Source organism: Ziziphus jujuba, chromosome 1, assembly GCF_031755915.1.
Source record: "Ziziphus jujuba cultivar Dongzao chromosome 1, ASM3175591v1".
Classification (NCBI taxonomy): Eukaryota; Viridiplantae; Streptophyta; class Magnoliopsida; order Rosales; family Rhamnaceae; genus Ziziphus; species Ziziphus jujuba.
The window spans coordinates 33,967,135-33,981,955 of NC_083379.1; the positions used below are offsets into that span (position 1 = coordinate 33,967,135).

At 29.3% G+C, this 14,821-nt stretch overlaps 1 long non-coding RNA gene across 3 annotated transcripts; it reads right to left on the reverse strand.

Annotated features, from left to right (window-relative positions):
• Positions 1-4,492: 4,492 nt before the first annotated feature.
• LOC125421833 (uncharacterized) lies at positions 4,493-10,806 on the reverse strand. Of its 3 annotated transcripts, none has more exons than XR_007240192.2 (6): positions 10,471-10,806; positions 8,592-8,650; positions 8,449-8,491; positions 8,004-8,055; positions 7,707-7,921; positions 4,493-7,356 (listed from the first exon to the last, which is right to left on the reverse strand). It is a non-coding gene; the product is annotated as an uncharacterized LOC125421833 (long non-coding RNA). The 3 variants fall into 3 exon arrangements; XR_009634122.1 differs by having other exon boundaries at positions 4,493-6,394; positions 7,181-7,921; XR_007240190.2 differs by having other exon boundaries at positions 4,493-7,921; positions 10,471-10,805.
• Between the last annotated feature and the right edge of the window lie 4,015 nt (positions 10,807-14,821).

Genomic DNA, 14,821 nt, shown 5'->3' on the forward strand with positions numbered 1-14,821 from the left:
TAAAAAACAGTTATCTAATAATGATTGGTAAGAAAAGTGATGTTATTGCAACAAGTATTTGATTTTATAAAGGAAAAAAAAAAATCTTTCATTTTAAGCGCTTTGAAAATTTTATTTTTTTGTTGGTTGTATGAGCTTCTTTTATTAATTGTAATTAATTGTGTATTTTGTTGTATTGTATATTTTGTTGGTTGTATAAACATTGAAAATTTTATTCTAGAGTTATTGTTGGTTTAAGAGAGTGGTGTTATTGCTTTGAAAATTTTATTCTTTTATTTAAGCTTTGAAATTTTATTCTTTTGTTGGTTTTATAACCTTCTTTTATTAATTGTAATTAATTGCATATTTTGTTGGTATTGTGTATTTTGTTGGTTGTATAAACATTGAAAAAAATTTATTCTAGGGTTATTGTTTTTTTAATTCTAGGGTTATTGTTGGTTTAAGGGTGGTGTTATTGCCACATGACTAATTGGTAGAATTCTTGAATTATTGTTATTGTGGGTTTAACTTTGTTCTTTTATTTAAGTTTTGAAATTGAATTAAATTTTATTCTCTTATTTAAGCTTTGAAATTTTATTTTATTTTTATTGGTTTGTAATCATTTGTTGGTTAGTGAATGTTACTTTCGAATATGCTCTGCTTTTTGCTACTCTGCTACCTTCTATGTTACTTTGGCCTTTTGCTTTGCTACTTCTTTTCTATTCGCTCCGTTACTTTGCTTTTTCTGATTTGCTACGCTTTGCCTTTTGCTACTCTTTGTGATTTGCTACTTCTGTTCTATTCTTTTATTTAAGCTTTGATACGCTTTGCCTTTTGATACTCTTTGTGATTTGCTACTTCTGTTCTATTCTTTTGTTTAAGCTTTGAAATTTTATTATTTGGTGTTTTTGGAATATAAGAATTGTTTTTTATGTGCAGATACTTTGTGCTTTGCTTTTTACCATGCTAGTCCTTCTTCCTTCGCTACTTCTGGACTTGCTCTACCTTTGTGCAGCTTTAACTTTATTTTGATTTGTTGTTGGCTTTTTTAGATGGAATCTGAGGTCATAGCACGATTCAAGTTCGCGAAAAGAAAAAAGAGTGTCAATATTTATATATCATCTAACCATGTCATTCACAATGATGTGGGATATTCACTGACTTTGTCAGCTGATCGTGTGAAAAAAAAGAAATGGAAGTTCTTTCGAAAGAAGTGTCATCAACTGATTACAAATATAGGTTTTCAGTTCCTACTACACTTCATAAACTGATAAACGGTTGTGATGGTGATGCAGAGATTACTGTTAGGGCGTATGACACAGGGTTTCGCTACAATTTTGTCCTATGGGTTCGAAAACGAGATCGGAAGAAACGCCGGAAGCCTGTGTTTCAGCAAAGGGGATGGAAAAGGTTTGTGAGAGAGAACGGAGTGCTACCTGGGGATACCATCAATTTCTGGAAAGACGAGGAAACTGGAGAATTCGTGATCCGCTCGGTCCGACCCTATAAAACTTATCTGTGAGGATCAGGTGAATGCTATATTGTCCATTTGTCCTAATCCTGACAGGTATGGATTATGTTGTTGGAGTGTGTTTCAAATAAATTTGGGATTTTTGTTTTACAGTTATTTGCTTCAAATGTTACAGGCGAGTACGGTTCCTAGCCTGCTATCAATATCTGTTTAGTTTAATTTCGGTATAAATAAATATATAGATATTGTCTCCATTTTGTTTTCAGTATTAATTTAAGTGAAAAGTGTGTTGGGAAAGGACGATTCATTTTTGGTTAAATCAATATTTTGTTTGTCTGGTAAATTTTTGTCGGTCAGAAATCATCATAATAATAATGATAAAACATAAATAAAAAATAAAAAACTCCAGTATTCCTGGGGTACTGAATGAGTGGGTGCTTCTTCTCTCTTCCAATCCTCCTCCACGTTAGTTTATCTGATTTTCCATCCCTCTTTTATTTTTTTTTATTTTTTATTTTTTACCTGTCTATTTTCTATCGTGAGCATCTTCAACAGGATTGTTTACGATCATAGGATTGAGGAATCAAAATATAAAAAGAATATACAAAAATTGAACATATATACTAATCCAAACAAAGCATATAAAAAAGAAGTGAAAACATGCGAATTCAATTTAGAAGATTTTCAAGATTACGAACTGTTATCCGTAAGCCTAAATCAGCCCCCAAAGATTTGATATTCCCATAGATTATCCAATCTATTTATCAGAAAGATGAAACCCTAATCAGTCAAAAATAGCCGCAGGTGTTCTGCTGCAGAGAATCCAAAAGGCAGCGAGCGAAAAATCGCTGGAGAGTTTTCTTCAAAAAGCTTGCAATTTTAGGTCTCAATTTTGCGAGCCAAAAAAAAAAATAATAATAAAAGAAGGAAGTTTCCGGGTTTATTTGATTTTGAAAAATAATTTTATACCTTGGCCACTTTCATTACGAAAGTGTCGAAAATACCAGATTTTTAGAATTTTTTTTAATTTGTATTTTAGAGAGGAAAAAAAAAAAAAAGAACAGATCTCGCCATAACAAAAAAAAAAATCGGTGGACGGAGGAGAAGAAGTTTAGCTAGACAAGCAGACCTGGTTTAAGTTGGTCTAAATGTCACTAAATAAATTGAAGGACCACTGAAGCACTTAGTACCGTGAGTTTCTTCCCACACTCACATGGTGTTTTCTTTGCATGGAAGGATAATGTTGCACCTCACTTCATAGATTCTGTTTTCCGTACGTAGCACCTGCCAATCAATGTCTTTTCCTTCTTTTTTTTTATTTTATTTTTTAAGTCGAAAAAGTAGCAAAAGTTGTACATAAAATATGCTATAAAAGTATTGTTTTGTTTGGGGAGAGAACAAAAAAAAAAAAAAAAAACTAATATCAGTACGTCATAGTAACATGTGATAGTAACGTGTTTGATAAACTTTGTTTTTGATAGAGACGTGTTTGACAAACTTATGGCATAGACATGCATAAAAATTAAATTTGTTCTTATTTATTAAACCAGTAGTATAATTTTAGCAAAAAATAAAATAAAATAAAATTAAAAAAACCACATTGTCTCTCTCTCTCTCTCTCTCTCTCTCTCTTTCTCTCTCTCTTTCTCTGGGGGAGGGTTTTGTCTTTAAAATTTTAAAAACAGAGGATGGTCCTAACTAAGTAAAGAGACAATTATATTATTGTTTATACACCCAAAAAAAAAAAAAACAATCCATCATCCAGGTGAATTAATTTGATCTTTACCGAAAGATCAAGACAAATAAATAAATACACCAAAGCAAAAATTTCGTTAAAAATTTGAATATGCGGGCATAATTATAAATATTATGGCTTTTCCTATGAAAATTTATAAATACTAAATGTTAGTTCAATCTAGAAAGTACCATTATTCAATGTACAGTAAAAGATGCTTAAATATATTACTTGAAAATTTATCTAATAAAATTATATATATATATATATATTTGCAATTTTTAAAATAAAATGGAGGATTTTTGTATTTTTATTTAAAAATTATTATTTGAAACGACTAGTTTTTAACTTAGAAGACCAAGTCTTATATATATGTATATATGTGTATATATATATATATGTTGTGGACATTGATAGTATTAAGCATTCCTCTCTTATTAACGTTGGATAAGTTCTTAGGTGTCTCGCCATAAGTGAGTTTCCTACTCTTTAGCCTCATTAACGTATATATTAGTATTGTTGATTGCTTTATACAGTCTATTTTTTTTTATGGTTTTTTAGTCGAATAAAATCAGCTTTGTTGATTTTGCAACAGTTTCTTTTTCTAAGGGTCTATAAATAGGAGGCCATTTTCCTTTCGGAAACACAACCATCAAAATATTCTACGCTCTCGTCTCTAAATTCTCCTATTCTAGATAAATTCTCCTATTTTTATTATTTATAAAAATACTAAATATTTTTTTATACTATAAAATATATTTTGGTGTTTAAATATGTTTTAAACATTATAAGTATTCTAAAAGGACTCATGAAAAATTCTATTGCTACAAATTTTTGGAGAATTATTATATCTTTAGAAACGAAGGTATTAAGATTGCCAATGCAAAAGGGGACAATTCTTCTCTAAAATGAGCGCATTATACATGTTTCAATCTACTTCCATAGGTTATGATTTAATTAATTATGTTTATTCCAAAATGAGCGCATTATGCATATTTCGATCCATTTCCATAAGACTATGATTTAATTAATTATGTTCATTTCAAAAGAAGCACATTATGCATGTTTTGATCAATTTCTATAGGCCGTGATTTAATTAATTATATTTATTTATTTGTTATTTATTAATGATCAATGTCCATGTGTAACATTACAGGACCAGCCCTCAGGAATCTCTCAAGGACTCCCAAAGTAGCCCTGTCTAAGAGAAACTCTACTTGACATTTTATAGAAAATCCGGTAAAACCCACCTTAAAATATAAATATTCCCCAAAAAGAAAAAATTTCAACTTGCAAAACAAACACACTTCTATATCCGCAACCACCATACAACTCCCAGTAATTACAATGCTATAAGTTTACAACACTTCTAAGTAAATATATATAATTCATCACAATAACATAGGTCTCAAACCTTAATATTTAACGAGCAGCCTCCGATGTCTTTAGTGTAATAAGAGCAATTCTAAAGTACATAGTAATAAGTTTATACAACTAGATTTAATGATCTGAAGGAAAAACAAAATAAAATGAAATGAGATAAAATAAATGAAAGGGGTAGAAGGTTCTGCACATCACTAGTAACGAAGGTGGTGATGCGTGAAGAATAGAGAATAGCTTCCTAGCTACCTAGACTTAGGGGAAACAAAAGTAAAACTAATAAAGAATGAGATAAAAAAATCATCCCGTAAGTGATGGAATAACAGTAATAGTAACATGATAAAATAATTTAACTTTGAAAATTCATTTTTACTCAAAATCTCATGTTGTCACCCTTTTGAAAAAGTTCCTGCATTAAAACCATTTCACAAAAACCAATTTACCAGTCCTAAAAGATTTAAACGAAATAAATTCAATATTCGACAAATCAAATAATATAAACCATAAAGTCATCGTGTATTCGACAATATGGTAAAACTAACCTTAAATTCATCATTAAGATTAGAAAATATTAAAATATCATTTAACCACTTATATATGATTATGACATTGTTGAACCACAAAATAAAAGTAATTGATCAAACAATAGCCATAATAATGCGATTAAATGATTAAACAATAAACATAATTATATTTGATCAAGAGTCTATGAAATCTTATTAAATTTATAAATGAACCCATGGAAAGAAAATAGTCAAATAAAACAATAAAACTATGTAAATTATAATAGAGAACTAAAGACCATAATGTGTATCATACTATATCATGCGTTGTCCAATAATATTTGACACCCCAAACACCACTTGATGTAAATAGGGAGAAAATAAATCTTCATATGACCCCTTAGCATCCTAAAGGCATCACTGCTAATTAACGTGTTATACTACGGTCCAAGGGGAGGGAAACTAAATGATCTCACTGCAGTATATAATTAATCTATCACCCCGCACCCCCTAGCTCCCGTAGGATGACTAAAATGACCTGCATGCTAATATCACCATCCTGGTCAATTCTGTCATTTTATTGCCATGGAAAGGGTGACTAAATGATGCTATAGCTCACGTAGAATGACTAAAAAACATGCACGCTATAATATCATCACTAAGAACATTGATATTGTATGATACATCTCAATACAATCAACTGTATAAAATTACATAAACCTATATTTTAGCGAATACCACATTTCTCAAAATAATAAATAACGATTTATATTCAAGCTAACCCATTTAAACCATAACATGGATTTAAATATCAAACCTTAAATATTAAATCTATAAACATTTAAGTGTATATATATATATTCTAATATTTATCAAATCCTATTTAACGAAACCATAGATAACCGTGTATATATATATATATATATATTTAAACCGGGCTAACCCAATTTAAACCATAAGATGAAATTAAATACTAAGGCTTTAAATATCAAACCTCGACTTCCAAATACACCATAATCATGATCACATAATTGATGTTATCAATTCCACAATAAAATTATCAATAAACGTATAAGACTAAAGCATTCAAAACATATCTAAAATCACATAAAAACACTTATATACACCAAAGCAAAGATTTAATTAATTATGTTTATTTATTTGTTATTTATTAATGATTAATGTTTATGTGTAACTTACAGGACCGGCCTCAGGGATCCCTCCAGGACTCCCATGGTAACCCTGTCTAGGAGAAACTCTACCGGGCATTTCATAAAAAATGGGGCAAAACCTCCCTTGCAATATGAACATTCCCCTATGCAAAACCTTCCAAAAAAGATCTTCTCATTTTCAATAACAAAACTCCATACCAACCAAAACTTTAATACATTAGCTATCATGCTAAAACCACACACACACACACAAACATATATAGAAATATATATATATATATATACACATGTAGACTCGTATGCTTGCAAAACTATTCAAAATTTCACATAATATTTAAATTCAAAAGGTTACCAAATTGCCATGTCTAAAATATATTTAAAGACTGATATACACTCACTATACAATTTTTTTTTATACACCAATAATTCAACCTATATGCAATTAAAATAGAAATAAATAATAATAATTTACATCTTAAGTCCATCACATAAACATAAATATCCAATGCACAAAATTAAATACTAACAAGCCCCAAAATAAGTTTAGAAAGATAATTCAATCACATTTTAAAGTAGATCACTCCTGCTTAGCTGCAGAGTCAGTTTCAGGCTCCAACTTGGTGCCTCAAATATACCAGAAACGTTGTTTAGGTAACTAAACATTTACCTAGGACATTTGTTATCAGGACCCTCTAGAGTTTATTTTTACATTTGTCAGGACATTTGTTGACTAAGCATAACAATTCCCACATAAATGATTCTCTTAGTTTATTTTTACAAGGCAAACTGACAACTGACAACTTAAAAAGAAAATTTAAGCTTAATTTGCTAGTCAATAACAGACTCAACATGATAACAAACAAAAACATTTTCTTAAACCACTAAAATTATTATCCACAGGGGAAAAATGCAATACATAATTGACATCCAGGAAACAAACCTGAAAGATTTCCACTTTAAATGGGAGAATTTCCAAAACTTTCTGCGCCAGATTTGTCAATTGGTTTCGCAAAATTAAAGTAAGCCCAATTAAATTGTCTCTATGACAATCTGAGATGCAATAATATGGACGTTATTAACTTTCAGCACACCATGCCCACAAAAAATGACCCTCATCTGCAATCGAGACAATGGATAACTTAGTTTCTAACAGGGTCAAAGATAACATAGTATTAATAAGCAGATAGCAGCAAGGAAGAGCCCATTGAGAATCATCGGAAGACTATTCCTATTCTGCTTTTTCATGGCTGGCAGGACTTAAGGAAACACAAGATTTCCTCAAGAAATACTAGATACTCATCCAAAGGATTACTGTATTGAATCTATTTAAAACAAGTTAAATAGATTAATCATGAATCTCCCACTTTAGTATGCTTCCAGATGCATCATATAGTTTACATGCATGAAAATGCTTTGAAAAACACATATAAAACCACTATTCATTCTTTTAAGCCTGTGTATTCGACCTTAAAACTAAAGTTACTAAACCCAACCAGCATAAGACCTATGATTTATCCACCCCTTATTGAATTGACATAGGATCAGGATTGATGAAAAAAGATGATTCAGCGCATATATCCTCAGCCAATAATTCAGGCTGGGAAATCTACCCCTTCACTTCAACCACATCGCCTGGTTTTAAGCTTGCAAAATGCTGACTCATTTTTCCTTCTGGGTACACCTGCAAGCAACGTATAGATATGACTTCTTCAAAAGAATAATCTTAACAACTGGACTTGTTAAGTGCATTACTACGTGCATACCTTAATTAATAAGTCAAAAATATCCCTTCGCATCTGGATTTGATATGTGTACCTGAATATGTAAACAAAATATTGTTCCACAAGGTGAGCATTAAGGGAGAGAACAATCAACAACTTGTTTAGTAAAATCATAATCTCAGCTTAAAGATTCAAGTTATATATATTGTATTGGAATCAATAACCAATACCTTTATAATGAAAGAGCAAAGAACCAAAAACAAGATGCAAGAATATAAAATTAATAAAAAATGAACATGCAGTTAGAAGGATAAACATAAACCTCCATCTATATGAACAAAAAAAAAAATATATATATATATATATATAAAATAAATAAATACTAAACTTCTGATGGGTTACGATTTCAAACAATCCAGTTCAAAAATGAGAAAAACTACTTAAAGAAACCCAATGTGCATATGAAGAAAGACACTTATGGACGCACAACATATTTTGGTTTTCCTTCAGCATCTTGTCCCAGTGGTGCCCTGCAGTTACAAGAACACCCATAAACAGAGAATGATGGTATAGACTCCTTGCAACTAGGAATTTGAGAACAGTATAACTAATAAAAACAGAAGAGTATACCTTGTGAGGAGGCATGAAGCAACATCTAACCCATCTTGGCAATGTGATCAAATGAAAATCTGTAATATGAGTAATATAGAATATTAGTTACTTTGGCGACTGAAGTAACTTCTGAAGCTTTAAAATTATATTTGAATATCCAGTCAAAAACTTGAAAAAGTCGGTTAGTCAATGGTGCTATCGATCAGATCTGAATGCCTTTTCACAATTTCGACACAGCATCTCATGAATATTTTGTGTGGGCATCTATAACGATATTCCTATATCAACCAAAAACTTGAAAAGTTTGGTTGGTCAACCATGCCATTGATCAGATCTGAATGCCTTTTCACAGCTGTGACACATTATTGCATGAATATTTTTTTTTGGGCATCTGTAACAATGTCCTATATCAACCAACCACTCATGCAAAAACAAATACCCAAGATTTAGATACTAAGTATAAATTATTCAGCCTCTTAAAACGAGGGTCGTTTCAACAACAATTATGGAGCACACCAAGTACCCAAGTACAAACTATAACAATTCCAGATTAAATCATGACATGAGCAAAGAAAAAGTTTTTCATCCTATTAAAAAGCAAAATTATATACTTGGGTCAAAATGTTGCATGTAAAGTATAAGAAGCAAATTTTGTTTGAAATTGGAAAAGGATCTTCAAAACCAATGTAATGCACATGGGATTAATTTACCTCAATAATTTCTTTCTGAGTCCTCCTATTTCTTCCCAAGTGGTAAGATTTTATGAACGATAAAATCTATTTAAAAAAAAAAAAAAAAAGCACTCCGAACAACCTAATGTTATAATTGATTTTAAAAAAAAAAATTTATTAAATATTATTTTATATATTATAAGAAAGCATTTTACTGAAACACTAAGTTAAGCTGATTTTTAATGTTGTAAATTAGTTCTTATAAAATAGTACCTTTTAACGTGTGTGTGTGTGTATATATATATAGTCATTTAGTAAAAATCAGTTTTTTATTTTATCTACTGTTTCAAAGGATATATTAATTTATTAACGTTAAAAAAATTGGTTTCTAAAGTTTATTTTTGTTATTAACTTACTATTTTTATTATTGAAAATCATCCAAATCCACAACTGTCTCTTACTCCAAGCTCGATAAATAGGAGCTTTCTTCCCCATTTGGAAACACACAGCAACAGAAAGTTATTTATTCTCTCTTCTTCTCTTTAAATACTACACTCAAATCCTCTATATTTTTTTATTATTATCATAAAATTATTTTATTACTATCAAATATATTTTAGTATATATATATATATATGTATATATTGAGCATTACATTACAGGAATTCTAAGAAGTTCGTGGAAATTCTTAGCTGTATACAAGATTCTTAAAGGATCGTTGTATATTAGGAGAGGAAGAACGTTAGACAACCCAATGCAGAAAGGGACATATCTTCTCCACGGACAATGCTATTGCGTATCTAAATCCAACTAAACAGGCCATCCTAAACTCTAAATAATTGTTTATTATTTTATTATTGTTATTTGGTATTTGTAATTATAATTCAGTTTTCCTGTTTGTTTTATTTCTAACACCTAATGCGCAATGTACCAGTAATCAAACAAATATTAAGCCTCAAAATAGTCATCTATAGCAACACTTAAAAAAAATATAATAAAATAAAATCACTACTCATTTTTCTCAATACATTAAAATCGAGAAAAACAAACACCTATTATCCAAGAAACCCAAATGGGCAAGCCACAAACCCCAATGGGCAAGCCACAAACCCCATTTGCAATCACTTCCCTCAATCATCAACTTATTTCAGCTATGGAACTACACTATCTTGCCTTAAACAATGAAAAAGAAGAAAAACCCAGATAAAACAGCAGGCAAAAAGTACCATATCAGGTGAGGAAACATAGTACAGATAAGAGATTCCACCAGAAACTGCTGCAAGTGCTCTGAAAGGAATTCTATAACCGGACTTGGGTTGGCTCCCGAATGAATTGGCGAATGCTACCGGAGTAGCTTTGGCGAGTCTCTGAAAGAAGCTCGCCATATATATATATATATATATTTTTTTTGGTTTTTTTTTTTTTTTTTTTTTTTTTTTTTTTTTTTTTTGGAGGGCAACCGGAGAAATCAGCAATAGAACAATAGCTTAAGCCCAGCAAGAATGAATTTACAAAAGGATTTTTGGCTATGGTGCTTTTTCGTTCCTACTTTCCATGGAGGCAAACAGTGGAGATAAATATATGCTAGAGCAAGTCTTTGTTAAATCTTTCTAAGATCTCTTACGTGGATGTTCGTTATTGTTTGAAAAGTCAGCCGCGTGTTGATGATAGCTAATAAGAAACGGCCACGTCATTTGACCTTCACTAATTATTGTTGGGCTTGATTTGGGCTTCATTACCTAAGCACAAGAAATGGGTCAACGGTTACCCAACCAAACTTTTCTAGCTCAATTAGGCCGTACAGGCCCATTATATGGATGCTTCTTCTTTCAGAATGTAACGAAACTTCCAGTGCTTCTATGTAAGAAATTGGACGACTTTAATCTATGTTCATGATTCATCTATAATAATTATAGTCCATTTCAAAGAAAGAAAAAAAGAAAGGCAGACTATATGATAGTTTACTTCTTTTATCCAGTTTTCGATAGACATTACAAAGTCCATTTTTCAATTTCTTCATGAAATAAGAGGCAATAGAGCAAGTGTGTAGATCTGCTAAGGGAAATTTATTCTTTTGGCTATGGTATTTGGCATATTGTTTTGTTCAATTAATAAGATTTCTTTATGATGCGAACAGACAATATTTGAGCTATAGACTTGTAATTAACCTTTCCCAATTCCAGTTGGGCTTAATTTGGGCTTGATGACCTAAACATAACAAACAGGTCAATGATTACCCAAGCAAACTTTTTCTACCACAATATAAGCCCTGCAGGCTTTTTATATGGTTGGATCAAACATTGGTGGAATGAGGAGTCTATTCTCCGGTCTATTCACCTTTTTGCTGAAATGGTTGGAGGAATTCATTATTGGTTCTATTTATACTATAAATCTTGATATCCATATTATATTTTATACATATTATATTTTATTTTAATTTTTTCCAATTTATCTTAATCATTCATACTTAATTTTTTCATAAATTTAATTAAATACACATCATATTTTGTTATCTCTAATTCTCTTTTAAATTAAATTGGTACATTATACTATAGCTTTAATTCCTAAATCCCAATCATCTTCAACAGTCCTATTATTTCTTCTTATGTATAGCAACTAAAAACTTTGAACTTACAGTCACATTCACTTATCAGTTTGCTTCTTTGTTTCCTGCCAGTCATTTCCTGGCTTTTTATACTTTCTTTGTACATTACTCATCAGCAACAATCCTTTGTTGGTGGTTTTATTAACACTACTAATTTTGATATCCATACTAACATATTAATTTTTATTTTTATTTTTACTATTTACTGCAATCATTTGTACTTAATTTACTCATAAATTTAATTAAATACACATCACATTTTACTGCCCCTTGTTCCCTTTTAAGTAAAATTAGTACATTACACTATAGCTTTAGTTCCCAAATCCCAATGATCTTCAATAATCTCTACTGTTATTATTATTTTTTTTTATATGGAACAACTAAAAACGATTGAATCTACAATCACATTCATTTACTCTTTTATTCCCCTTCAGTCGGTTTCCTGGCTTTTTCTATTTTATTTTTCTACAAAATCAATAATAAATCAAAATGAGAGAAAATTGTTTTATTGGGTTTGGTGTTCCTCATCCTCAATAATCTCTCTCAAATTAGTTCATCTATAATTTTTTTCTTTTCTTAATCTAGTCCAGTATATATTATCCGGACGGATATATTTATGTTTGAAATACATAACTTAGATATAAATGAGTGATTCGGTACATATAATTCAAAAGAACACAATTCACATGGGTTATATTTATTAGTCCAAATTATATATATTAGATGTTTCTATTCTGTCCATATTACATAACTCAAATATAATTATGTAATTTGATATATATTACTCGGATTGATATAATTTATCTGGACTATATATTAGATAGTTTTATATATTTTTATGTTTTTGTCTGAATTATATAATCCAAATATAATTAAAATAGTCTAATATATATAACCCAAACATGTTCAATTTATTCAGGCTATATATGTCATTAGTCTTTACAAATAGTTCAAACAATTATATTCTTTAATATACAGAACTTAGACATGATCATACCGGGTCAAGGTATATATGCCAAACAATTTTAAAATGTATACGAAGAATACAATTGATTGGAAGAATAAATAGAATGAAACTTAAAAAAATAACATATAAACATTTTTAGAAATGAAATGAATTATATGTCAAATAATTTTGTTGATTTTTTTTTTTTCCATTATTTCACACATCCGTCATTCCATCATTTCATGATACAAAATGTACTGTTTTACCCTTCAACTAATGCATCTTGAAAAGTAAAACTAACATTGATTCTCTCACTATAATTTCTCTCTCTCTCTCTCTTTGTATTTTCCACCTCACTTTTTCTCTTTATATTTTATCCTTCTACATTTTCCATCCCACTTTGTATTTGGGTTGGTTTATATTTTAGAGGCCCACACAAATAGAAAATATTTTTTTTATTAATTTATAATTTTAATTTTGCATCTTTATCAATCTTACAAAATATCTTTAAAATAATCATCATACTTAAGCATCTCGCAACCATAATTGTCTATTGAATATTTTTAATAAACACTTTATTACATTCTGATTACGAAAAACAATTATTAATGGGCAGGCCCACTGCATACTTAGTATAATTAAGATATTATAAAAAATTAGAGAGAGATTAATAAATAGTTAATATAAGTAATTAGAGAGATGAATTATAGAGTAACAAAAATAAAGAAAAATGAAAAAAAATAGAGAGAGATAAGAAAGTATATTGATAATGTGGTGAGAAAATTATGGAAAAAAAGAGGAGAGAGAAAGTAGAGAAAGATTTTTGGTAAAAAAATTAATAATATGGTGTAAGGAAATTTTTGTCAAGATAATTATTTCTATGATTCAATTGATGATTCCATGGCCCAAACAAGCATTGGAATCCTATTCTCATTCCTCTTTCTATTTCATTTCATTCCCCCTTCCATTTTACCAATCAAGTATCACCTTCGATTTTAAAAGAATTAAATATAGGTATGCAAAATAAAGAATTAACTTCAGTTGTACTAAAAAAAAGAATTAATAAATTGTTTGACAGCTTATATTAACAAAATACTATAAGGTATAAAAGTTACAAATGTATTTGGTGACTTATTAAATTATATTGCTACATTTTACAATAATTAGAATGGACATATCCTATATATATGTATATATAAGTAAATATTTGATTATCGGGTAATGATCGAAATATATATACATATATATTGGAATATTATATTATTATAATATATATTACAGGAAAATCTAATAAACCCCTGACCCTCTTGAGGTGTCCCAAATTATCATCTTTCCCTCAACTGTCAACTTATTTTGTTAAATTTAACTGATAAAGGTCAATTTGGTAAATTTATTTTTGTTTGATATAAAAAATTAAAAGAATTTTCTTGAATCACATAAATAGTTGAAGTTTAATTTTTTATTTTGAAACAAATATATGAAGTTTAAATTGCTTTACATTTTCCGGTGAATATTTTATTATGTACTTCATTCATGTTCATAATTAAAAATATAAATATGAAAAATAGAATTTTCTAACTTGGTAGACTTGTATTTTTTTTTTTTTTTTACAGAAGGTAATATATTCATAATTTATGGCGTATAATAATAAAAATCTAACTATTAAATTAATAGGTTAATTTCATTTAAATTCCCTTAATTTCAATACTCATTAAAAACTCATTTAAAACAAATCATTCACACTTTAATACAAAAAATGTTACATTGTCTTCAGGAAGCCTAATTACTGTGGGTTGTAAATTTTGTTTTTGTGAATAATTAACAAAAGTTCTTGATTTTTGTGAGTAATATTGTAATTTCCCTTGTATATTTTATAAAATGGAAGATAAAAAACAAAGGAGCTGTTTTTTTGGTGGTTTTTGAAACACTTTGAGACTAAACCAATTGAAGATCAGCAAGTTTCACAAAAATAAAAGCACTAAGACTCGTGAATTGATTAGAGAGAAAAAAGCGATTTGAAACTGGA